We start from the raw sequence: 26,584 nt of genomic DNA, 5'->3' as shown, positions 1-26,584 counted from the left end.
TGATAAAGCCTGTCAAAAGAAGCTAATTCGGCAGTTGGATAGCAGCATGAATGTTTATGTAATGCTAGCCTGAGGTTTAATGCCACAATTAAAAGAATAACAAACCCTCCTGCTGAGGAGCCTTTTGGCTACTCCAGACCCTTTAATTCCCTTCAGAAAACAGCATGTCACTTCCAAGGGTTACCCACAACAGGGCTTGCTTTGGAGACCTAAAGGGGTAATTATCTATTGGGAGAGGCAAGGCTGAGGTCAGTCTGGCTGGGGTGAGGGCCTGCCCTTTGTGCAGATATTGGAATGTCTCGGAATCCCAGCCAAACCGAATCAGCCAGGGCCGTGTCTCATGAGAAGTTACTTCGGAAGGTCATTTTGTCTGCCCTGCTGCTGACTCAGGCGGCCTTTTCCAAGCTAACTAGAGTCAGATGAATTCGTGGGAAAAGCTCTGTCGTCACCATCGAGGACCCAAATGGAGCTGGACCCTGAGCCCACTGGGTTCTTTGGTGGGCTGTCCACATCTCACCAAACGGTGATGTCTGGTTCACCTCTGTGTCCCCATGCCCACGCACAGATGGCACACGGCCAGGACTGTGGGGGGAAGGGGTGGCCCTCCCTGTTTCCCGTGTGCTCTCCCTTCTTTCCTTTCAGATGCCACCCATCTTTGAAGGCTTAATTCAAGTTCCATCCCTCTGTGCATCTTCCTCTGCTGCTGACATTGCTCCCTGATCTGTCAGTGACCCCTGCACTCAAGTACCCCATGGTGAGTGCCAGAGTCCAGGGAGCACCTCGAGCCACGGGGTCTCTGCCTTACAGTCCTCCTGGTTTCATTTTACAGGGCCAGCGCCATGTCTTTTACATGACAGAAACTCAATAAACACTGGAAACCCACTCCCCTGGTGTGTGAAAGGACCTTGGAGATCAAGTGGCCCAGTGGGTCTCTAACATTTTGTTTTTAAAAAGCAAAGAGAACACTTTAATCTTTTCAAACAAACTATTATGAAGTCTCCTCCCCTGTGGAAAGCAGATAAGAAACCAGCTTCCTGATTGAGGAGAGGGCAGAGGGCTGCAAGCCCCACGTCTGATCTTTCTCTCCCCCACTCAGCTCCCTGAGGCAGCATCTGAAAAACCACTTGTCTGTTCAGACCCTTCACTTTATACATGAGGATGCTGAGGGCCAGAGAAATAAAGTGACCCCACTAGGTTCACACTTATTTCAGTGGCAAATTTGGGAGGAGAATTAAGGTCTCCAAAGTATTGCCTGAGTGACCTTTCCAATTTATGATACTGCTTTACTTTAGGCTAAGAGAAAGGAAGGAAGGAGGCTGGGAAGGAAGGAAGGAGGACAGGAAGGAAAGAAGGAAGGGAGCGAGGAAGGAAAGAAGGAAGGAAGGAAGGAAGGAAGGGAGGATGGAAGGAAATTAAGAAAGAAGGAAAACAGTGGGGAGAGGGAAGGGAAATAAAGAAAAACATGAAAATTCAATACGTTCTGGATAAGTTTAATTTAATGTTCTCTTTGATTCCAGCATCAACACAGCCTTATACTTGGTATAGCATACCCCTTGCACTCCCAAAAGTCCAACTGTGATGTTTTTTTAATGAGAATCTTCAGAAAGGGAGTTTAGGAAACCATATCAATGATTAACTCAATTACTTATTAATATTAAGATTTCACACTGCCTATCAAGACTTCGAATTTTCACAGTGAGGAATTTCCACCTAACAGGGCAGTTTGGGTATGTAAGGTGCCTCACACTTACGGAACACAAAGGAGAGCAATGCAGATCAGACCCTGATTAATTCCCAAGAACTAAAGGTCTGTGTTAAATTCTTCTTGCTCCAGGTCCTGTTTCCTGTGAGGGACAGTTTCTCTGACCCAGGAATGTCACCCCCTTGTGACTTTGCCCACCTTGCTTCCACAGGCCCCATGTGTCTACATTCCATAGGGGGTGAGCGATGGAGGGTGCCCTCATTGGATGGGAGGTGCTCCTTTAGTCTCCTCTGTGCCTCCTTTTGACTCTGCTTATACTGCATTTCCCAGACTATTTTGTTAGGAAACAGAGGCTCAGAAAGATGAAAGGACCTTCCCAAGGCCAACCTGGCTACATGATATTAGTCAAGCTCAGTACCCAGGTGTTTGGATACAAATTTACACTCTGTCCACGGTCTCCATGATTGCTCCTTAAAATGGATTTTAGCTCAGTGATGCTACAAGTTAGTATGACAAGGCAGTTACTTTAAAATCATAAGTTTCAGGGGCGCCTGGGTGGCGCAGTCGGTTAAGCGTCCGACTTCAGCCAGGTCACGATCTCGCGGTCCGTGAGTTCGAGCCCCGCGTCGGGCTCTGGGCTGATGGCTCAGAGCCTGGAGCCTGTTTCCGATTCTGTGTCTCCCTCTGTCTCTGCCCCTCCCCTGTTCATGCTCTGTCTCTCTCTGTCCCAAAAATAAATAAACGTTGAAAAAAAAAAAATTAAAATCATAAGTTTCAGAATCTGTAGTTGTATTAAGAGCACTTGAGAACTCTTCCATTTTCAATCGATCATTCATTCATTGAACAAATATTTATTGACAAATCACTTAGTGCCAGGCACCGTTATGGTGCCGGGCATACACCACCAGGTATTTTAACAGTTCTGTGAATGAAGCGCTCATCCTGTTTAGCTAACACATCCCCCTCAACCTGCCCCGGGAGAATGCCATTATGATTAATGCGGTTCTTATTGTTTTCTTATTAGGTTTCAAGAGAATCACTGAATCTGGTGCTTGCATTTCAATTTTTGATAAATTGGGGAACAGAGGAAAGAAGATAGCCTTAAGGGTAGGAATAAAAGCATTTATTAATATATAAATTAACATTTTAATGAGTATTAATGGCTATATTAGTAGCTATCTCAGTGCCATGTAAGCAACAGGAAGTTTGCCATGGGTGGATTTCCACCTAAATCTTGAGGGCATGGGTTGATCTTTATTCATCTTTGCATCCCTCACAGAATTGAGCCTTGCCCATCATAGATGTGCAATAAAATTTGCTGATTGACTGGTATGCTTCCCAATATCACATTTACACAACAAGTAATATAGGCCAGGTCCCCCTTAGAACTCTCACCTAAGGCATCTATGGGAAATTTCTAACCAGGCAAGTTCGTCTACAGGGCCAGATTTGCATTTTATCAGAGTCGATGTTTACCTCCACGGTATCATCCTTGGGGGAAGCTTTTTTTCCCCATCTGTGGCTGATGCTATTGGTCTGATTAGGACTGACTTGTGGTTCTAGAGATTAAACCAGGAGCTGCAGCATGGAAAGGGCAGGATGCCTACCCAGGGAGGCACAGGAAAGGTTACAGTTTTTCACCACTCCAGGGCAGAACACTTTGTGGAGGTGGAGATGTTCTCTTAGTCTGGGATCTCCATGGAGGTTGGGTCCATTCTCAGCTGGTCAAAGGAGAAACTTCTTCCCATGAGTCTGAGTAGGTATAGTGAGAATAGCACAGACCAGGTAAGTATCTTATTCTTTTCACCATCAGACATCTGGGGCCAGGCACTAAAGGCCCAAGTCAACTATCAATTCTTTGCATATGTGTAGGTAAGATCTAAACACCTTTACCCTTCCTTCTTTACTTTGGGCCTAAGGTCAAACTGTCATTATTATAATTACACATATCACAATCAATTTTGTATTTGAGTCCTACAGGCCCTAATTTGGAGCTAGTGTTGTGACTCAAAGAAAGGCAGTAATATTACACAATGGTATTACAAAATGTGTTTTGTCTGTGGTGTGTATCCCTCCTATGTATTCCACACCCCCCATCTCATAAATGTAATGATGCTGGAAATTTCTTTGCCAGAGAGTTAGTGATAAGGCTGAAAGTGGAGGTTACTATGGGAAAGAGAACATAATGAATTATGTTTACAATGGGGGGTAAATGACCAGTTTGAGAGTTTTTCTTAAAGTAGGTTTTGACCCCGAGACACACAGAGAGGGAAGTAAAGGCTGGGGTATATAAGATCAGGATGTGCCTCAGATGGTATTTGTAATAGAGACCTGTGTTTGCTACTAGCTGGCTCCACTGACCTCTACAGTGGCTCCATGATATGAACTTTCGGGGCATCCCTTCACCGAGGCTGAGGTACAGCCATGGAATAGTGAGCCATCATTGGGCACCTCTCTGACTGGGCACCACACTGGTTAGTGGTAAGTTTCTGGAGACCATCTATACTGAAACTTGGTCAACAGGGATCCTCAAAGAAGCCCTTTCTCTGATCACAGCCCAGAGTAGACAGACCCTTGGTAATGGATTTACCAAGTACTTGAAAGTATTCTGAACTAGACACGACCCTCATTGTTGAGAAATGATGTCTGGGAATTCCCCTCTGCCTTCCCCATCCTTCCAGCCCACCACCCACTCCAGTAATGGCCTTGTGATCTCATCCTCTCAGACAAACTCTGAAGGCATAGTGAACCTGATGTATGTAAATCCTGTGCCCGAGCCAGACTCTCCCAGCGAGGCTGCCCTGAAGAAAATCTATTGCTCTAATCAATTACCAAACTTCCAAATGAAATAGATCGTTCTTTCTTGCTGGAAGACTATCAAGCCGTCATTTTTCTTGGTAATGAGCAATAGTGCAGAGGGGGAATTTCACTTTCTCTGTGGCACTGGACGGAGAGTTCCAGTAAGCAGGGCCTGACCAGGAAAGCTGGGAGTTACCTGCCAAAATGATGGAAAGGTATCTGGAAACTTCTCTCACTCCTAAATGCACTCCAACAAATCTCTCTTGACTGCTTCATAGGGATCAGGCAGTTTTCTGGGTGTGGGAGGTGTAAAATTGAAAAAGGACCCTTCCTCCTGGCCTGCGAATCTCCTAATCTGGCTTGTGCTTCCCTGCTCCCCACTCCTTCCTTGCTGGGCCTGTTTACCCCAATTCACGAGCTATACCTGGTGAGGCCAAGAACTCATTTGAGAGCCTCACCTCCACCATCTGATGGACAGTGTATAGTCTGTTGCCCAGGGATGCTCCATGGGCACTGGTATATAGTCTCCAAGCATTTATCTTTCCCCCAAAATGTGCTCCTGTACGTGCATCTGGGTTCCTGCTTCAGTTTCCCTTCCCAGCCTCCTAATTCCCCTGTGGGCTTGAAACCACATCTCAAACTTTAGTCTGTTAGGCTGGGTTCTTGCTAGGCTTATTCCCTGAGAACCGAGAGCCCATTTTTCTAGCCCCACTCTTCCTAGGAGGGCCCTGCCATGAGCAGACTGATGAGTCAGTGCCTTGAGGCCACAGCCTACCTGTTTTCAAATAGTACGTGTCCCTGGGCATTTTCTGCAGTAATGCTTTGCCTACTGTAGCAAACCTTCTGATATACAGATGGAGGCCTGATCCCTGTGTGATATCATCCCACCCCTTGGATTCTGGACTCTTCTTCCAAGGCAATGCTTTTTCCAAGATCTGTTTTGGGGACAGGACTTAACACAAATGGGAGAATTCTTGTGGGGGAATTTGGGACACTTGGATTAGGTCCTCCTTCTTTCCCACCTAGTTCCAACTGCGTTCTCTCTCAAGCTTACATCCCTGAGATCTCGCTTGTCTCCTGCTAGCTGTTCCTGGGTATGGCAGTTACCCACCTAGTGCTCACATTCTGGATGGAAAGACATCTAGATATTTAGCAGATAAAAATGAACCATTGTGATCAGGCAAAGATAAAGGTATGTATAAAGGGCCATGGAGCAAGCACAGGGAAGGGGTTACTAATGTCATTGGAGTATGGAATGGAGCCAAGGACGTCACAAGGAAAACAGTGGAAATGGACCTTAAAAGAGGGGTGAGGGTTGATTTGGAGGACAAGGGTCTTCCAAGGAAAAGTTACCCTGAAAGGGTCCACTGTTATGAGTAATATATGAGAGTCTGAAAAAGAAGCTTTAAGTTACTATATACACCCTAGAATTTCAGAGCTTGTTGCCTCAAATATAGTTTCTGCCCCACCGAAGCTATATCCTGGTTGAAAAAAGTTCCTCACGTGGTAAACAGTTGACTAAGGATGCAAGGCTATACATAATAAAGTGCTGCTTTGAATACAGACAAGTACCGTGGATGTGTTAAGAGCCAAACTGTCTGGCCCAGGTAATGCTCTCTGTAAAGGCTGGGAAGAGAACAAGGCTATTGGCTTGGGGTGACTCTGTACACAATTAAAAGGGAGTTACTACATGAGCTAGGAACAGGGACCTTTTTGCTATCTGTAAAATCAAATCATGTGGGTGGCTGTCTTCTTTGGCCTGTGCCCTGCACAGGACTCTATGGGATCTTCAGGAGAGAAGGAGAAAAAAAAAAAAAAAAAAAGACAATAAAAATAACAGGACTTGATGTGCATGTGTATGAATGAGTGTGTGTCCAAAGAAATGTCTAATGGTGCAACTAGCTCTGAGCACTGGCTGGTGGGGAGGTGTCCTGAATCCAGAGTGGGGAAAATGGCCTTTGCAAATGCCAGCTGGAAATGCTGCTGTGCTGTGCAAGCAGGATGAGAACAAGCTAGTGAGCTGTCACCTTTCCAAGTAAGTTTCCTCTCTGAGTTCAGGGGATCATCTAGCTGTTTGGTGTGGGGCTTTGGGCATCTTGAAGCCTCTTTCGGTGAGGCAGACACCTGTGTGTGGGGAGCAGGGCTGAATGCCTTTTTATTCCACAGCTGGTTGGGCCACTTTCTGGAGGCAGGATCCTGACAGGCAGGCCAAGGGGAATGTGACATTGTGATATTCCATGAAAGAGTGGGCCAGGCTGCTTCCCTGTGAGCTTGGCAACCTACTTCTTCACTCCCACTGGTGGCGGGGTTGGGGGACAGAGCAGCGTGGAGAGTCTGGGGAGTGTGGGAGGGCATGGTCATTGGTCCAAATACATCTCATTTTCTCTAAGCCTGTGCTAAGTACAGCTTTGGGTGGGGGGGAGGTGGGGGCAGGGGATGGGTCCTGGATAAACTGCTGGGATCAGGATTCAGATTCTGACTCTACAAGTTTCATGATCTTAAGGAGTTCGCTTAATCTCACAAAGACTAATTTTTCTCCCCTAAGTATGGGAATTTTTATGACTACTGAAAAACGCAGAAATGTCAGGTTTAAACACGAAAATAGTTGTAAGCACTTGTTACTCTACAAGAAGCCCTCAGAAATGCTCTCTTCCCATGCTCCCTAATTCTGTAGTAAGAACTCTGAGGCTCAGAGAGGTCAAGCATCTCACCCAACATTGCGCATTAGAGACGGTGATGAGGCAGGAACCTGGGAAGCACAGTGAGAAGGTGGTGGAGAAATGCTCTGGGCTGGCTCTGCCCCAAACTAGCTGTGGAATTTTGGACAACCTCATCTCTCTGGCTTCAGGTTCCCTCTCTGTTAAGCAGAGGATGGATCAGACACTCTCCAAAGCCTCTTCCAGTCCTGACACTGAAGGAGACTTATTCACTCCTCTGTGCAGCAGAGGCCTGGCCTATGACCCATAATCCTATGTATTCCAGAAGAAGCAACCATGTGGGCTCCAAGTGAGATAGCTCTACAAAGAGAATTTATCTTAGCAGAACTTCTCAAAGGCTTTGGCCCCAACACCTCTTGTGAAAACAATCAAAGGGAGGCAGGGGGTGAGGGCCCACAGAATGCAGAATCACGGCCATTATAGCAGCAGATTGCTGACATAATATAACCCAGCCTTTCTGGGTCTTAACTTTTCAATTCTGTCCAATTTATTTTTCCTTCCCTGTCCCCTCAGTGACCTGAAATGCAGTCACAACCTTATCGTGGCTTTCCTGTAAGTGTCTTTTCTTCATCTTTTAAACCTTGATCTCCTTTATGCTAATAAATTAGAACTGAGGCTCACTGTGACAAGGATAGGGGGTTTCTCCCCAAAATATAACTGTGTGCATGTAATAGAAAGAGACAAGGACTGTGAGGCAGAAAGAGATAGAAAAACACAGAAAGGAAACTTTTGGAGAATTTGTGAGACAGGTTTTTTTTTTTTTTTAATTTTTAACGTTTATTTTTGAGAGAGAGAGAGAGAGAGAGAGAGGGAGACACAGAATCCAAAGCAGGCTCCAGGCTCTGAGCTATCAGCACAGAGCCCAACATGGGGCTTGAACCCACAAACTAGGAGATCATGACCTGAGCCAAAGTCAGACACTTAACCAACTGAGCCACCCAGGTGCCCCTAAGACAGACAGGTTTTGACAGAAAGACAAAGAGAAGATAGGGAGGCGATGACACAGATGGATAGGCAGAGATAGGGACATTGGTCCATCTCCTCTTTGTGTCCCTGGCTACAAAGAGGGATGGGACAGAAACTGCCAGGTCCACAGATGAGTTGGGTAAGGTGTGGAATGTATTCCATGAGGGGGTATATGGAGTCTTTATTTTCATCCTTGTTCTTTTCAAAGAGATTTCAAGGCCTTTGGCTATACTGGAAGCTCCAGGATAGACCAGACCCATCTGCAGTCCCCAGGCTAGGGCCAAGGATCCTTCATCCCTGAATTTTCCCTTGGATCGACCTGAAAGCAATGATTTGGAGGAAGCTGGCATTGCTACCCATGATATCAGCTCAGAGGTCATCCTTGATTTCCAAATATCTCTACATTTTGTGATTCCGTTTACATTTTTACATGTGTATGTTTGGTCTCCACAACCAGATTGTAAACTCCTTGAGGGCAGGTGCTTTTGTGTGTGCATGATGCCTTGAACTAAGAGTCTTTAACAAAGTCTTGTTGAGTTACTGGGCTCACATCTTCAGACCACTTTCAATGGTCCATATGAATGGATGCTGGAAGGTTTGAGGGGACTCACTAAATCAACACTGGTTATTTGTATAGGAAAACTTTGTAGATGGCTAGGCACCCATGAATGGGTTGGCAAGCAAAGAAACAATAAAGGACCTGGTTTTGAGGAACTTAGGACTCTCTTCCAAGGGCTGAGAGAGAGAAGAGGATCACACCAAGAACATACATGAAGACCAGTCTGTAACAGTCAACAAGAGAAGATTCAGGAGGCCGGCCACTACTGGGAACAGATCTACCCCAATCAGTCTTCCAGAGAGCTAAGGTGCCCTGTTGATGATATTGAATGATGGCATTTCTGAAAATTATTCTAGTCTTTCTTACCTTTGAGAAAAGCAAAGGACAGTGAATCTATTTTGAGCTTGTATTTTAGGTTCAGAGTTGTACTTGGAAGGCCCTAGTTTGTGCAGGGATATTTGTCCCTGTGCCAGATGGCCCCAGATGGCCATGTTTTTCTAACTGATTATTCTTCTTGCCTTTTCTTACTGTTCCTATTTATTCCTGTTGTATGTTTCTGCTTTTTTTATTTTACACATACTCAAATGAGGGAGAACTAAAGGAAGCCCTCACCATTCCTGTCAACTAGCCAACTTTTATTCATTTTTCAGGTAGCTTAAAGTCATTTCTTTTGGGAAGATTTCCAAGCCCCTCAAACTAGGTGGGACTCAGCTTGAGGTATCCCTCTGTTTATGTTCTTGACTAAAATACCCACCACCTTGAACATAGTTACATGCTCAATGATCGGCCTCCACCATCCAATTGCAAACCCACTGAGGGCAGAGGCTGTGCTCACCACTGACTCTTCAGTGCATGGGCCACTGCTGGCTATATGGTGAGTGTTCAATATGTATTTGTTTAATGCATGGATGTGTGCAAGCTGAGGAAGAGTCTGACTTCTCCCACAGAGCAAAGTACATCCCTTGGTGCAGGGATGCTGGCAGTGGAGCAGACATTACCAAAAGATGACTTTTGGGTGAGTGGGAATGTGGTATTCTCATGGTCTTTCTTGCTCTGCCCTGGCCCATTTCCTCACTGTGACCCACTCATCCAACCTCTGCATGTTACCTCCCCTTGGCCCTTGTGTCTAATGCTCTCTCTGCTCCTCTCCTTTACCAATCTGTGCTTGAGATCAGTCTGCCTCCTCTGCTGGGCCTTCACTGACATTGCCGCATGTGAAGTTGTCCTCTGATCCATGATGGCTTTTTTAGTCTGCTTTTCACAGTGGGCACTTGGGCTGATAATGTCATCATCCTATGTAGTTACAGCCTCTCTTTTTTGTATAGCACATATAATACTAGACCTGCAAGAGGTCATAGACATCATTTTCTCCACCTCCTTCAATGTGCAGGCCAGGATATTGAGGCCCAGGGGGCTTATGTGACCTCTCTGAGGGGACACAGCAGACTAGATCCTCTAGTGGCAAATCTAGGGCTGATTCCAATTCCCATTTTTAGAATTTTGTGCATCACGTCACCCTCGCCTAGGGCTGCTTTACCATAGTACTACAAATTTGGTGCCTTAAAACAACAAATTTATTCTTTCACAGTTCTAGAAGCTTGAAGTCCAAAATCAAGGTGTTGGCAGGGTCATGCTTGCTCTGAAGGCTCCAGGAAAGGAGATTTTCTTGCCTCTTTCAGCATCTGGTGGCTCCCGGCATTCCTTGGCTTGTGGCTGCATCACTCCAATCTTGGCCTCTATCCTCCTCTCTCATTTCCTTTTCTGTTTCCTCCATCAGTGGATTTAGGACCCACCCTCATGAAGATGATCTCATCTCAGGATCCTTACCTTAAAGATGTCTGCAAAGACCTTCATCTCCTAAAGTTTTCATCCTGAGGTTCTGGAGGGGACAACTTTGGAGGGGACCACTAATCAACCCACTATGGCTCTAAATGCAGCAACAGCACAGTATGTCCTGATTACTGACTGGAAGCAGTGCTGCTGAATGTGTGGCCCGGCCCACTGGCCAGCTGTAGGGAGGTTCTGTGGAGATGATTAGCTTTGACAGAGAAAAGAAGGGAGGTTTTTCCGTGTGAAGGGCAGGGTCTCAGAGGCCGGTGGGAATGGGGCTTGAAGGTGACTTGAGGATGAAAGCCCTGGCTAGTGTGTGAGTCAGAGCAGGGGAGGGACATCTGCTGGGCGGGTGGTGGGAGAGGCCAGGGGTGGGAAGAGGGAGGCAGGCGTCTCTCTCCCAAATCTCTCCTTTCCCAGGAAGGTGACTTTTTGCTCTCCATTTGGCCCTCCCCACCCTCGGTTCGTCTGAGAGAACCCCAGCACAGAGCAGACTGGGGTGAATGCAGGTGGCCCTGTCACATGTCCCAGTCAGCCACTTGAGAAGAAAATGAGAGAGGCGGTGATGCTAGGCTTTGTGTCCCGCCTCCTGTGAAACACGTAGGCGGGTCTGTACACAAACATCGGCTCATACAAATAAACCAAACCTGGCCAAAAATAACAGAAAAGGCAACAGATGCTTCCAATTAAAATGTCAGCGTCTCCCGAGAAGCCGCATTCTCACGTGGTGTGGGTGCTCTGGGGCCGAGGACTGCGGGGAGGGACTGCATATGGAAATCTGTGTGCATTATACCATGTCCCAGATGCCACGGAAGACACTGGCCTGACCCTTGCAATTAACACAGTGACTGTTTCTGGGGTGCAGACACGGACTCAGGGAAAAATCAGGAAGTTGTGAAACAGAGAGACTGTTCCCACTGTGTCCCGTAGACGAGGAGGAGTCCAGGAGCGTTCTCAGAAAACACTACCCTGGGGGCTTCCTCACACCTTCATCCTCTTTCCTCTTTGCCTTCATTTCCTCATATTCTTTAACATTATCATAAAAGGAAGATCAATGCACAGGAGTAATAGGCAGTCAGTGGGGAAAGGCTGTCAGAAAGATGTGTGTTGGGGATAAAGGGTCAGTACCCCTTGTTCCCTAGTGGTGAGGGTCGGGGAATGATGGACACATGCTGGTGTAGGAAAACAGCACACCGACTCATAGCCTCCCTGACGCTGCTGGTCTCCTAAATCCTTCATAAGATAGTTTCTTTCCAATTGGCTTTGCTGTTTCCTGGTAGTAGGTCCTCATTCCCCTTTCCTTTCAGGGTAGCCTTGCTCTGTTTTCTTTCGGTTTTCCCCAAACTCTTTCTGGCCCCAGTTGGGTAATAACTAAGGAAAGCAATTAAAGAGGCAAGGAAACAAAATGGCAGAAGAGCAAAAGGAAACCAACATTGTTCTTTCCAAAATTTCACCATCTCCTCAGACTAATAGGAAATATGTATTTGAAATGGTGCCTTATTCTAATAAATGAATCTCTTTCTTCTCCTGATTATTTTTATTATCGTCACTATTATCATAAAATCCACATTTTATAGCTGAAGAACCAACTACAGTAATGTCCATGGACAGGAAGAGCAATGGGGAAAATTAATGAACTGAAACCTCATTTGAGTTTCTATTGGGAAAGATGATAATTTGTTGATTTTAATAAGCTCCTAGATTGAGTTGCTACCATAGGCCAGGGCTGGTAGGCCTCAGTACCCACTAGGCAATACAAGATGTAAAATTTAAATATTTTTATGTGAACTCAAACACATTTTAATTTCTTAATGGTCACTATTACTAACCAGATAAGAGAAAGACCTGTCTGCATAAAACAAACAAATAATTAGTTTTGACAACAGAAGCTTAAACAGGACGTTAATTAGCAGCCATAGAGATAGGGAGGTCCTGGATGGGTACAATTACACAGACAAATCCACAGTATGGCTACAATGTGCCAGGGTCCCATCCCTCACCATATGGCTGCAGTCTGGCGAATGGCTCGTTGGCAATTCATTACCATATCGCTTGGAACTCAGGAGCGAATGGTTTATGATTAGCCAATTCATTATGCTATCCTTGGTACCTCAAGGGGGCCCTGAGGGCTTGCCTCCCCCATTGTGTTATTTTAAGGACATATGACAGGGAAGGAACAGCCTTCCCTTCCCCAGCTGCCTCAAAGTACTGTTTGCTGGAAAGTTTTCTGGAATTGAGATAGAATCTTTCAAAAGAAAATAAACAAGCAAAAAATCCCTGCAGTCATGAACTGTAGCCACAGCTGGAACCATTGGAACATTCCAGGAGATGAAAACAAAGATTTCCTCCTCCTTCCCTTCCATCCTACCGAGGACACATCAGCCAACCTTGTGAGTGAGTACACTTTAGCTATGCAAGAGCGTTATCAGAGGGGGAAAAAAAAGGACTAAAGACAATTAGACCAGCATACAGGAAGTCATGGTTCTTGAAGGGGCCTTATTACTAACTTTAGGTAAGTCAGCTTGATCATTGATCCTTAGCTTCAAAACCTGCAAAATGGACACAATCCTTTACAATCCTTTCTGTCTCACCCATTTCCCGGTGGTGTGGGAAGCCTTGTGAGAGAAGAGTCTTTGATGGGGAAAATTACTCTGAATCCACGAGGCTGATTACAATGCAGCAGATAGTACTTGAGCCATCAGAGGGATTTATTTTCAAATCATTAGCACCGGTGGGCAAGGAAGAAGGGGGCACAGCCTCTCTCATTGGATCTACTACAGATGGGGTCCGCCTACCTCTGTAAGTAAGTATTTTAACTAGAGTTGCCAAGAAAGAGTGTACGAGATTTTGCATAAGGAAAAAAAGTGAAGATGTGCCCAAGGACTGAAGAAAAGGAACCCATCTCGCAGGGAGCCTGACATAGTAGCAAGAATACCTGAAGAGTCAGAAAACATTAATATAGGTGGGTTACAGTGACAACCCAAATTGAAGGAACAGAGAATGGAGGGAGGACACATAAAACCAGACATTGAGTTAGTTGCATTAATGTGACTCACTAAACATTTGGATGGGCAGGGACATAGTACTGAAGAAGAGAGGCCCCATTGGCAAGTGCAGAGCACAGGATGGTTCCATTTTGGTTAATGTGCATAACATGGAGATGCCCTTTGTAGAGCTTGTTCTGTGAAATCCACTGCAGTCCGTTCCTCAATCCTATAAAAACCTGCCTCTAGTAATAATCCCAAGGCCAAGACAAGGTCCCATTTCCTGAAAACATACTCAATGCTATCACATGTCACAAACACTATAGGCCACTGCGTCATAAATCTGACCTAAAAGAAGCATGCTTGCTACAATCAACAGTAATTACACACTTAATTAGCTCTAATTTTGTTTCCTTCTTAGAATTCCAAAGGGCTCTGGGGAAGACTTTCCATGGCCCAGGTTCTTGGTAAGAGCTGTCCAGGGAACTTTAAAACGATGCCTTCTTTGTGTGACAAATATCCCTGTAGCAAGCAGTAGAGGCATTAAAAAAAGAAAAGATTTTATTGACCCTTCTTTGAAAAAACAAAACACAAAAACCAATACAGGTTCTTCTCAGAATCTTACGGCTTTAAGGAAGCTCTGCCCAGAAAATCCAGAGAACTGGGTCTAAGTTTTGGGCATGACACTGATTCAGGGTGCAATCTTTAATTTGTCAGTTAGCCTCATTAGGCTTCCATCCCCTCGTCTACAAAGTGACTGTAATTACGTTGGCTAGATGATCTCTGAGAAAATGCTTCTCAGAGCAGAATCCTACAGACTCAAATAATTGCAGAGAGCCAGAGTTGTGCCTTTGCTTTAGGGATGCTAAAGAAGGGATTTGGGTACTTTTCAGTTCTATCGCTCTAGCATCCCACCATTCAGTACTGTTGCCATATTTACAGTATATGGGGATTACCAGTGATGCTTGTCAACAACACAAGCCTTAGATCTGAAACCGTTCCCATGGGAATGGGTGTATTTTTTGGCTCATTCTTGAGCACAACCAAACACCTATCATGTGCCAGGTGCTCTGCCAGGCTCTGGGGTACAAGGATGAGGAGACACAGGCCCTGTCCTGGAGTCTGGTGGGGGGAGTCAGACCCATAAATACATCATTTCAATACAAGATAGTATGTGGAACAATAGACTATCACAGAGTTTCTCAAAGCTTTTGCCCCAGGGCTTACCTGCATTGGAAACAACTAGGGAGTTTGTGAAAGGCACATTTCTTTCCATCCCTGCCTCATGAATCTGAATCCCTAGGAGCAGAACTTGGGAATCTCCCTGTTTAATAAGTCCTCTAGGATCTTCTGCCTAACAAAAAGTTCATTATGGGAAAAGTTAGCTGTGGGAACTCACAAGGCAATGGCACAGCATCTTGTCTTTATGGACCACTTATTTGAGCTCTGTGCTCTTCTAGGTTCTATGGGAAATCCAATAAAATCTGAGATAGAGTCCATTCCCTCTGGGATCTTACAGCCTATACTTTTGTCTAGAGCCATAAAACCAGGAAACCATATCCAGGGATAAGGGGGGAAAAGCAAAGTTGGAGCTCATCTCTCTTGGTATTTTTGCTCTAGCCAGCTACAATGACCTGTCAGCTTCTTCCCCCACGACTCTCCTTTTCCCAGGCTGGAAGCCACTAGACTTAACACAGGAAGATTTAGCTTTGCCCAAGGCTCTGGGACCCCATCGATCCTAGGAAGGTTTTAAGCAGCATGTGTGGGGTCCCTTGTCACTGCTAGTGCTGCTCTGACCTAGTAATTCATTATCAGACCTCAGCTGCATTCTAGGCTCCTGCTTCATTCTTATCCAGTGTTCCAGGACCTCTGTAGCGTTTGCTCTTTTGTGTCTATGCCAGGGACGTGGCCTTCAGCTGCAGCTCTGCGAATGAAGGCAATGCCACCTTCTCTATCTGACTATGACAAAGTATTTTCACAAACATCACAGCATTTGAATTACACAACTTACACATTTCCTAGAGAGATAATGTTCTGTTTATTTTATAGGTAAGCATAAGGGACGTAGTTAAGTTTACAAGACTTGCGTCTTCCATTTCAGACTGGAGTCTTCTTATTCATCTATAGTCTGTGTCTATCACATAATAATCAAAGGTCCTTTATCAAGGGGAATGTCTGTGGGTGGGACATAACTGGAGAGTTACTCTTTATCTGGGTGTGCCCAATACTTGGAAAGATCTCTGACACCTATGGTGAGCCAGTCTGCAGAGTGGAAATGGTCTGGAATTTGGAGTCCCTCTGTTCCTTACTCTCTATGTGATCTAGGGCAAGTTTTAGCCTTTTTGGCCCTCGGGTTCTTTGCTGGTAATATGGGACAATAATCCCATGCCAGAGGATATTGCTGAACGAAATAATGTAGGTAATGTCCTTGGCTCAGTAGATATTAGCTTCCCTTCCATTTCCTTATTCTTCTTCCTCTCTATATGGAACCCAAGACACTTTGTTGCTCCTCACTTCTGGAATGAAGGGCCAGTTTTGCACCTCTCAGGTCCTAGAGACTGTTGAGAAATGCTTCTTGCTCTGTTGTTTGACTCTGACAGCATCCCTGATTTGTCTTCACCAGATAATAGCTAGTCCTCCCTTCTCATAGCACCATGGAAATCCCATCTCTTTCTGAAACCAAAGAGAACCTGGTGAAAAGGCAGAGATGGATCAATCTTAAGCTTGATAATTTGTCTGCACCTGTCCCTGACCTACTGCTCTGAACTTCAGCTGGGCACAGCGGGACACAGAAGAAAGGACTGGGAACAGAGAAAGCACAACAGTTCCAGCTGCTGTGCTCTTTCTTGGAGAGCTGGAAACCTGTGCACACCTACTAGAGGCTAGGAATGCTCATGCATCAAGGTAAAGCCAGGATTTCAGGTCAGGAAGTATTTTATAGCAACCCAGTATACCAAAGAGACATGTGTGCTCCTTGGGGTGGATTCAAATATAGGCCAAGTGGCTAGAAGGAGTGATTATTTCTACAATGGATAATCTTTCTCACACACTATATTCTTTCTCTCCATGTCCCCTTTATAAAAATAATAAGTAGCCAATTATTATCAATTTATTTGCTGCTTCTTATAATTACATTATCCATGATTAACTCACTGGAGTCTAATTTGACTCTAGAGTTATTTTGTAGGAATGTTCCATCACTGGGCACGGTGGGACTCTTGTGAGCACAGCCTCACTCTGCTGGGCTTATGGAGCTCAATTAATGCACATGGAGAGAGACAAAGAAGAGGATGAGAAATGGCAGGCACCTCGGTCTTGCTGAGTTGCAAAGTCCCTCCACATTCATTATTTCATTTGATACACATAGTGGTTCTATGAGGTAGCTACAATAGCTGTTATCTACAGTTTACAAACTGGGAAGCAGACCCAGGTCAGATCATAAGATGATGACCAACAGAGGAGTAAAACCCATGTTTACACCCTGCTAGTGCACCCCTAAGGATATCGATCAGTGATTTTAATGGTAATCATTTCTGTAGTGCTTTGAAGTTTGCAAAAATGTTTTTAAATTCCTGATCTCATTTGACCTTTGCAACAATCCTGTGCCACAGAGAAGACATTATAATGCCCAATTTTACAGAGGAGGTAACTCTGGTTTAGAGAGGTTACTTGATTGAGCTTTTAAGGTATGAAAACTGGGATGGGAATCATGGGCTCCTTCTGATAAAGTGTGTGACTCCATTATAGCACCCCTGGAAGCCAAGAACTTACTAGAAACATGTGATTTAACAGCAATATGGGGTAGACACATGACATTATAACTGCATTTTGTACAAAAAGCTATTCTCTGGGGAGAGGTCCTTAATTTAGGGAGTCCATGAGCTTCTCCTGAAATAACGCATATCTATCTATCCTATCTATCTATCTATCTATCTATCTATCTATCTATCTATCTCTATATGTCCATATGCATGTATATGTAAATATAAACCGTATTTTAGGGAGATTCTTTAAAACGTCCATCAGATTTTCGAAAGAGTACGTTAACCCCAAACATCCAGGGTGTTGAATTATTCTGGTCTCTTTTCCACCAATGGACTAAGATGGTGGTCTGGGGAGAGTGGACCAGGAAGGAGATGAGAAGGCTTCAGAGGAGCACAGGGGAACGGCATCACGTAGGCCAGAGGAGGCAACTATTTTAAGATGTTGGGTTCAGGCAATGGTTACACAGTGACAAATGCTGTAGAGACCAAACTGAGGCTTGGACAAGTTGGCATATCTGGCAGAGGAATTTCTGTGGAATTGTGGGACCAGAAAGCAGACTGTGAGGTGTTAAAGAAGGTGGAGATGAGGAAGGGAAGACAGTGAACACAGAAGTACTTCTTTAAAATCTGGCAATTAAGGAAAGTGGAGAGATGGGGTGCTAGCCTGGGGGGAAAGCAGGACCAAGGAAAATTCTCTCCCTCTTTTTTTTTTTAATCTCCTTAAAAATGGGAGATGATGTGTTTGTGGAGGAAGAATCTAACTGAAAGGGAGAGACCAGGTGAGAACGTAGGAGCCTAATTAGGAGACAGGAGGGGATGAATCCTGAGCTGAGATGGAGCGTTCACTTTAGAATAGATTTGAGACTCTCCTGAAGCAGGCGTGGTGGTGGGAGGGAGAGGTGAAGATGCAGAGAAAGTGTGAGCTTCACGCACTTTTCCTGCCAATTTCGTCTACAGCACTACTTATGGCGCTTACAGCAAGCAGCGCGCTCCCATCCAGCTGGGCTGTTCCTGTCACCTCCAGGCACAAGGCCTCCTGGCTCAGGGTGTCTGGCAGCCTCTTGCTGACCTTCCTGTTCTGAGTCTCTCCATCTCCGGGCATCTGACACTGACCCTGTCCAGGGGCTTCTCCCCCTGCTCCCTTATGGCTGCTCCTTGAGCCCTCAGCAAACAAAATTCTCCTGGGCTGATTTCAGTAATAAAATACAGGAATGTATTTGGGCAATGGTTTTCCTTGTTGTTGATTTATTTGATTGCTAAACCTTTTAGAAAACTTGTGCTACACAGGGTACAGATACATTATCACTTTATAGCTATACAATAGATGATGTATTTGGCAATGTCTGTATAAAGGTTTTTTCTGGGTCTTGGACAGAAACAGACTTTCATATTGTTTCTAAGGTGCAATCAGAGACTTGTTATTATTTTACTTTTAGCGCCTTTAATTAACTATGAAAAGCACTCAGACTGGTGCTTGACACAGAGGGTGAGTGTTAGCTAATGCTGTCATTATCATCACTGTTGTTAGGAGCTGTATGACCAGGGACAATTCAATTCTGACTTAGGGCAGCAATGTCTTCATTCATAAAATAAGGGCAAGATGTTCTCTTTTCAGAGCGTGTTCTGAAGACTTTGGGCTCCACCCCATTGCACACCACCATTTTAATTCATTGTATCCATTTCCTTGGGGTTTCACAGAATGTTCAGTTGAAGAGGGGTTCTGGAAAAAAATGTTACGAGCACTGCACCAGACAGTTGAAGGCCCATCCTCAATAAAAGTACTTGACTGTCTATGTGAAAGAAACTATTGACAATGGACAGAGAGATGAAGTGGTCTCAGTGCGTGTACCACAAGCCAGGGAAGGCTCTTTGGAAGAGGTGAGTTGGAAGGTTAGAATCTGGGTGTTTTTAGCAGTTGATGAGCCTAGAAGAGAAACTGCAATTCCTAGACTGGGGGGTATAAAGCGTAAGTGCAGAAGGACAACTATGGGGGAGAAAAAGGTTAGCAGCCCAACTCAGACCTATCCCTGAGTGGTAGAAGCCAAATGGGCAGATAAGGGCTTCAGGTATAATTACCCAAGTGGAAGTTTGACCAAAGTGTGACGGGATTAACAGCAAAGATGATTGGCTCCACTGAGGAAGCCACCTAGTCAATGCTCTTTCTTGCATGGACAGGAAAGCAGTGTCCAGAGGAGGCAAGCTCTTGTCTAGGGGCACAAAATGCATTACTGCTGACTGGGAGCCACCACTAGCTGTTAACCAACTAGCCTCTCCCCCTCTTCCTTAGCATTAGAGCTCCCAGCTTTTTAGCTGGGCACACTGCTGACTGCATTTAACAAAACATTTCCTAGTCTCCTTTGGGGTTAGGAATGGCCAATAAAATGTCCAGGCAAGTTACGGACTTCCAGGAAAGAACTGTTGGAGGGTATAGGATGGCCCATAGGAAACATTTTGTCCTTCCCTGCTTCTTCCTGCTTCTGACCTTAATGACTTTTAGTTGTGGGGCTGTCTCAGATCATGAAGTGACCCTGGAGATGGAACTCATGTAACTAGGGATGGCAGAGCAGAAAGATGGAAAGAACCTGAGTCCTGGAGAGATCGCACAGACATTGTTATCAGCCCCGGACTGCCAACCTCTGAATTCTTTTATGTTGAGAGACAGAATGTCCTATTGTATTTAAGCCATTGTCATTCCTGGGCCCTGTTCCTAGCCACAGAATGTTCTTGATGCCCTGGCAGAGCTGGGGCTGGCGGAGCCCCCTGTGTGCCTTGACTATTTTGCTTGGCAGCGCTTTGTGCATGACCCCGCTGCTCCCGTGTGTGGAACTGTCTCGGTGTGTGTGCATGAGCAGAAATCCAAAGCCAAAATAATCTTCAAAGCTGTCAGCTCTGTTTCCTGCAGACTCATGCTCCCCACTGCCTTCTCATTTCCACCGGAGGAAAGAGAGGCTGCTGGTGAATAACTTTTTCTTTCTGGAATTGTTTACTATGTCACACACTCAATATCCACAGCACAGAATGGTACAATGTTCACATCTTGCTGAATTTGTTTTAGCTTTTTTTTTTTAATTAATGAAATAAAACATTGGTTCAGTTGAATCTTCTGTGTACTATCCTTGAGCCTATTAGTCTCCTCCTTCTGAAAACGATTCTCCTGAACTGCATGGATCTTTCTCTGTGTTTTTATGTTTTTACCACACCTATGCGTGAATCTGTAAGTAATAGTATTGTTGTGTATGCTTTAAACATGGATGTAAGCGGTACACTGATATGATATGATTCTTTTTGTTTAACTTGGAATTTCCAAAATAATCCTTCTCTTTTTTTTCTCTAAAGTAATCCTTGATACATGAGTCTAGCTCAGGGAGGCTCACTGCTATGAAATGTACAATGCTTTTCCATTGCCCTATTGATGAACATTTAGATTGTTTCCAAATTTTCAATATTGCACACCATACAATAATAAACATCCTTTTACAAGTCATATTACACATAGGAGTGAGTTTTGCTAGGGTATATATCTAGACATAAAACTAGTTGTCATAGAGACACATATCTTCATTTTTACAAGATTTCTCCAAATTGTTCTCTAAAGGGGTTAAATAATGCACTCCCTCTAGAATGACAGTGCCTATTTCCCTCAAACATTCAGCACCGTTGAACTATTAATGTTTGACAACTGGGTAGGTGTGAAATGGTATCTGTTTGCTATAATTGGCATTTCCTTGATTATTAATGAGGTAGGGCATCTTTTCATGTTTTTATAGGCCATTTTGATTTACATTTCTATTTTTATATTTTGCCTGTTTTTCTGTTGGGCTGTTTGTCTTTTCCTTGTTGCAGTGTTTTACCAACATATTTTAGATATTAATCCTTTGTTGGTCAAATGCATTGCAACTGCCTCTTACAAATATCTCACTTGTATTTTGGCTTTGCTCATGGTGTCTTTTGCCTTATAGAAATCTTAAATTTTAATGTGATCCACTTTATCTTTTTCTTTTGTGCTTTTTTTGAATCTTAAGAAATATTTCCCTGGTTTGATATAAAAACATCTTTCTGAACTTTCTTCTAATAGTTTAAATTTAAAAAAAATTTTAACGTTTATCCATTTTTGAGAGATGGAGAGAGACAGAGCATGAGTGGGGGAGGGCAGAGAGAGGGAGACATAGAACCAGAAGCAGACTCCAGGCTCTGAGCTGTCAACACAGAGCCAAATGTGGGGCTTGAACTCATGAACCATGAGATCATGACCTGAGCCAAAGTCGGACAGCTAACCAACTGAGCCACCCAGGCACCCCATTCTCCTAATAGTTTAAAAGTTGTTGTTGTTATTTGAACTTTTAGCTTCAAATCCACCTGGAGTTTATCTGCAATATTCTGTTATTTAATATATGAAATAGAACTCTAATGTTAATTTTCGAGTATGGGGAGACAATTGTTGTGACACTAATATCAAAAGTCCATACTTTACCTATTTATTTGTAATCAACTGCTGTCTTGTACCCAACTTCCCAAAATGCATGGGTCTCTTTCTGAACTTTCTAGTTTATTTAATTAATCTCTGTATCCCTACACCTCCATCACAAGGTTTTATCATGAGTTTTGATGTCTGTTAGGTAAGCCCCTCTTCTTTATGTTCTTTCTCAAAACTCTTTGGCTATTCTTGGCCCCTTTTACTTTTGTATGAATTTTTAAATTTATTTCTTCCAGTTTCATTGAGATATCATCAATGGACAGTCAATGGACATGTAAGTTTAAGGTGTTCAGCATAATGGCTTGACTTCCGTATATTGTGAAATGTATATGAATATTGACGAGTCTTTTAAGGCAATGCCTCCTTCCTACCTCTCTCAGCAGGTGCTCCCCCCCATCCCATCCCCAAGCAAAGATCTGGGTTCCAGCTCCAACACTGCCACCAGATGGCCAACTGTTCTTAGGCCAGTGGTCTAACCTCTCTGCGCTTCAGCTTCATCATCCCTTGTTAGATGTGCTCTGCCTACCTCACGGGACTGGACTGCTGAGTGGAACAAATGAGGTAAGGATGTAAGAATTTTTTGGACAATTAAAAACACAGAGCTAAAGTCAAAAAGAGTCAAAAACAATAAACTCAGGACTGGCCTAAGATAAAAGGTGAAAGTTGGACATTTTTTTCCTCAGCTTTCTGCCTTCTCTACCATTCCTACTCCTTTCTCCCAAACTTCCAGGGTTATGAGACACAGCTCTTTCACTGGGGTGGACATACCATGAAAAGGTGGTGGAGGCAACTTGTGTTAATAAGGTCCGGCTCCAGTTTCAGACTCTAACCTGTGACTTGAGGTAAGTCACTCAAACTCTTTGAATCTCAATTTATTCATCTTTACAAGGGGCATAAAATGTTCCTTCCCCAAGTAGTATTGTCAAATTAAAATGAAATAATGGACATCAAAGTTCTTGGTAAAAATGTGAAGCCTTTATAAAAAACAGAAGTTTTTGTTAGTGTTTTTGCTGACAGTTACATGTGACAAAGGACGTACAGGAAGGTAATGGTGTTTACTGTGTTGAAGTGCTTTGCTGTCACCAGTTGAATCAGTGCATGTAGGAGAAAGAAATCTACTTTGGAAGTATGGTAGACCCAGTGCAGTATCTACACAGACTTCTAGAAGATGCAAGAAGTCCCTATCATTTAAAAATATTTTTTTAGGGGCGCCTGGGTGGCGCAGTCGGTTAAGCATCCGACTTCAGCCAGGTCACAATCTCGCGGTCCGTGAGTTCGAGCCCCGCGTCAGGCTCTGGGCTGATGGCTCAGAGCCTGGAGCCTGTTTCCGATTCTGTGTCTCCCTCTCTCTCTGACCCTCCCCGTTCATGCTCTGTTTCTCTCTGTCCCAAAAATAAATAAACGTTGGGAAAAAAATATATTTTTTTAATGTTTATTTTATTTTTGAGAGAGAAAGACAGAATGTGAGTGGGGGAGGGGCAGAGACAGAGGGAGACACAGAATCCAAAGCATGCTCCCAGCTCTGAGCTGTCAGCACAGAGCCCAACACAGGGCTCAAACTCATGAACCATGAGATCATGACCTGAACTGAAGTCGGACTTCAACCAACTGAGCCACCCAGGTGCCCCAAGAAGTCCCTTTCTTAAATACCATTTTCTTTAGACATTTTCAGTCTGGATGTGCAAAGAAGTGGAGGTGGTTGAGATTCCATGAGGTCTGTGTGGAAAAAAAGACTAAGCTAACCCTGGTGCAGGTATTGGGCTTAGCACTGACTAAAGACAGTGAGAGTCACAGAGATTCAAGGGTGGGAACATATCAGTCTTTGTACCTTCCTCACATATACCATTTTGTTAAAATTAACATTAAGGTTAGCCCTGATGTTCTGTGAAAAGACTTCCTGTGGAGTGAGCACACAGCAATGCCTCCCCATCTGTCTACCCCTTGGTACTGAGATGACTGGAGCATCCTGTGCTCTTGTGCCAAAATCAGACTTGGCCTTACACCAAATGACATCCATGGGCTAGATGACATGAGACCACAGCTCACCTGCTTAATCTCATACAGAACACCCTTTTCCTTGGTAATTTGGTTCCTGTTCTTTCCTCAGTTCTACTGAAACAGGACTTCTTACCTGTTCCCTAGTCATCTTCGTGGCTGATGATGGACTGCAATGTCCTGACCAGTCTCTGATGGAAGTTGCTGGAATCCTTCTAAACCAATTAGCAGCATTACCACCCCTGCCTGTAGCCTCTGCCAATGTCCACTTCTCTGCTGTGGCTTGGGAAGAGTCCTGGACTTTTGACCTGGGTTTGGATCTTAGTCGCCAGAACTTGCAATCTGTCTGTCCTTTCCTTTGGGGTCCACACCATTCCTGACCCAGTCTTGTTCTCCTCTTCCCATGTGATTCCTTCCTGCTTTTGCTTCCATGTTCATGCAAGTCTCCTTCTAGACCCTGTCTTGTCTTGCTATAGATGAATCACTTTGCAAAATCTGTCAATTAGGTATCATTCAAAACAGATCACAGCTGACTTTATTATTATTAATATTTTCAAACGTGGGCATGAAACATAGGCACAAGTTCTCTGCTAGAAGCTGTGATTGTCTGCTTATAAACTTCTTTCATCAATGAAGGACAAATTCCACTAGCTACTGGGAGTTGTCCTCTCTGAAGAAAGCAGACTTGTTCAAGATCACAACCTTTCGTTGGGGCAGCCCACACCCTGTGACTGCTTGTGGTCACAGCAATCAGAGGGAAAGAGTTTAAAGGCTGAGACCTTGATGACAACTCTGAAGGGCCATCCCCTTCTTGGATTCTCATGGGGTGAGCTGAGGCTTTGGGAAAGTCTGCTGCCCAGCGCCTCTCTCTGCCCATTCCTCCCTCCTTCCCTTACCCTGCAGGGCTTGATCTTAAGCACTCTTACTTCCAACAAATCTCCAAGTGGAGTCAGAATCTTAGAGACTCTAGCCTACCACAAGGGTCCACAGTTATTTTCTTGCTCAAGCAATCAATGCTCTATCTCACCATTTTCTTTCTCCATAAATTCATTCTCCCTGTGGTGGGCAGACTAATGCCCATCCCCACCCAAAGATGTCCACACCCTAATCCCCCACAACCTGTGAATGTGTTATCTTCTATGCTAAAAATGGACTCTGCAGATGTGAATAAGGTTACTGACCTAAAGATAGGGAGATTATCCTGGATTATTCAAGTGGACTCAGTCTCATCACATGAGTCCTTAAAAGCAGAGAACCCTTCCTGGCTGTGGTCAGGGATGTGATTACAGAAAAAAGATCAGAGAGACCCAATATTTCTGGCTGTGAAGATGGAGGAAGGGGCCACAAGCCATGGAATGCAGGCAGCTTCTATAAACTGGACAGGGCTAAGAAATGGATTTTCCCCAGAGTCTCCAGAAAAGAATGTAGCACTGCCAACACTTTGATTTTGGCCCAGTGAGCCCTGTGTAAGACCTCTGGCCTATGGAGCTGTGAGATAATAAATTTGTGTTGCTTTAAGCCACTAAGTATGTGGTAATTTGTTACAACAACAATAGGAAAGTAATATATGGCTCAACTTAATATTTGTGCATCTATATGATCTTGGATATATACTTCACCTATGTAAGTCTTACTTCTCTCATCTATAAAATGGTTATTTGGGGCCATATGCTTACAAAACCCCTTATAACTTGATATTTTATGGCCCTAATGGGCTAGATTCCCTACTTTGCAACATTTATTTTTTCCTTCCAATGAGGCAGTTGTTTGCTTGTTTTTGATGATGATACGAGGGCAAGCCTATCTGAAATGCTGCAGGAAGCAACAGAATGGCCATGCACCAGGGTCTGGAGTGGGTATTCTTTCTTTTTGTCTGTCTGGCCCTTCTAGTCTGTCTTTATGTTGATTTCTAAATTTCCTATTCCCATAACTCCTCATGACCATAGGAAAAATGCATCTCAGCTGGTGAAAAATTTATAAACCAAAGCCTGATAACAAATAGATTCTGTCATTTTTCTCTCTACTGGTAGACCTTCAAGTACAATTTTAAAAATTTGGTTATGCTGAAAATAATTCATTAAAAGTTGTAGGTACCAAGCTTAGAGGTAAGGTAGCAGTGTTCTGGTTGCTGGTGAAAGTTAGGATTTCTTTAGGGAAATCTACCATTTTTAAGATTAAAAAAATGTCCTTGGCCTGATTTTTGTTAGGAATAAGTATAACAAAGTGGCACTGTAATTAAAATACTGATAAACCCACTAGATATAGCTGTTGTGGAAAAAAAAAAACTGGACACTAAAATGGGATAAAAATAGAGCCTCATTTGGCCCCGTCACCCTCCTAGTGGGAAACCAATACAGTTGCCACTTCATTAACTGCTCTGCGTTAAGAAAAGCTGAGCTGACCACAAAATAATAATGGCAATAGCACAGTGATAATGATGACGCCTGCTACATTTATTTAGCACATTATGCTTCTCAAAGCACTTTCTGTCTATTTACTTGTTTGAGCCCCTAGGTCTCAGTATTTCCATAAGAAAGTGGGGGAGGTGGTGAGGAGAGCATCATCCACCTGATTTGACAGATGAGGGAATCCTGACCTACAGTGTCTAAATGACCCTCATGTCGTCACAGCTGTGAGCAGCAGGTCTGGGCCTGGGGGCTGCGCTGTACATGGAGATCCACGTTTGTTATAGCTCACTGCCCCTGGCAGTTGGAGTCACCCAACTCAGGGTCAAACACTATCTCCAGAGACATTATTTATACTGCAAACCTAAGGCTAGTAGAAATTTTTTTTT

General features: G+C 44.2%; 1 protein-coding gene and 1 long non-coding RNA gene across 4 annotated transcripts in view; one reads left to right on the top strand and one right to left on the bottom strand.

The window, feature by feature from the left end:
* Positions 1-26,584, bottom strand: part of SLC14A2 (solute carrier family 14 member 2) — a 505,451-nt gene that overhangs the window by 154,139 nt on the left and 324,728 nt on the right. The window lies entirely within an intron of this gene.
* Positions 1-26,584, top strand: part of LOC123588582 — a 144,035-nt gene that overhangs the window by 88,681 nt on the left and 28,770 nt on the right. Inside the window, exons 4-5 of one of the 3 annotated variants that reach the window (XR_006707918.1) lie at positions 22,179-22,356; positions 22,526-22,637. This is a non-coding gene — a long non-coding RNA (uncharacterized LOC123588582). Of the gene's footprint in view, positions 1-22,175; positions 22,357-22,525; positions 22,638-26,584 lie in introns of all 3 variants that reach the window. The other 2 variants (XR_006707917.1, XR_006707919.1) reach the window with 2 other exon arrangements.

Source organism: Leopardus geoffroyi, chromosome D3, assembly GCF_018350155.1.
Source record: "Leopardus geoffroyi isolate Oge1 chromosome D3, O.geoffroyi_Oge1_pat1.0, whole genome shotgun sequence".
In the NCBI taxonomy this organism is placed as follows: Eukaryota; Metazoa; Chordata; class Mammalia; order Carnivora; family Felidae; genus Leopardus; species Leopardus geoffroyi.
This window is presented reverse-complemented; position numbering and strand designations above follow the sequence as displayed.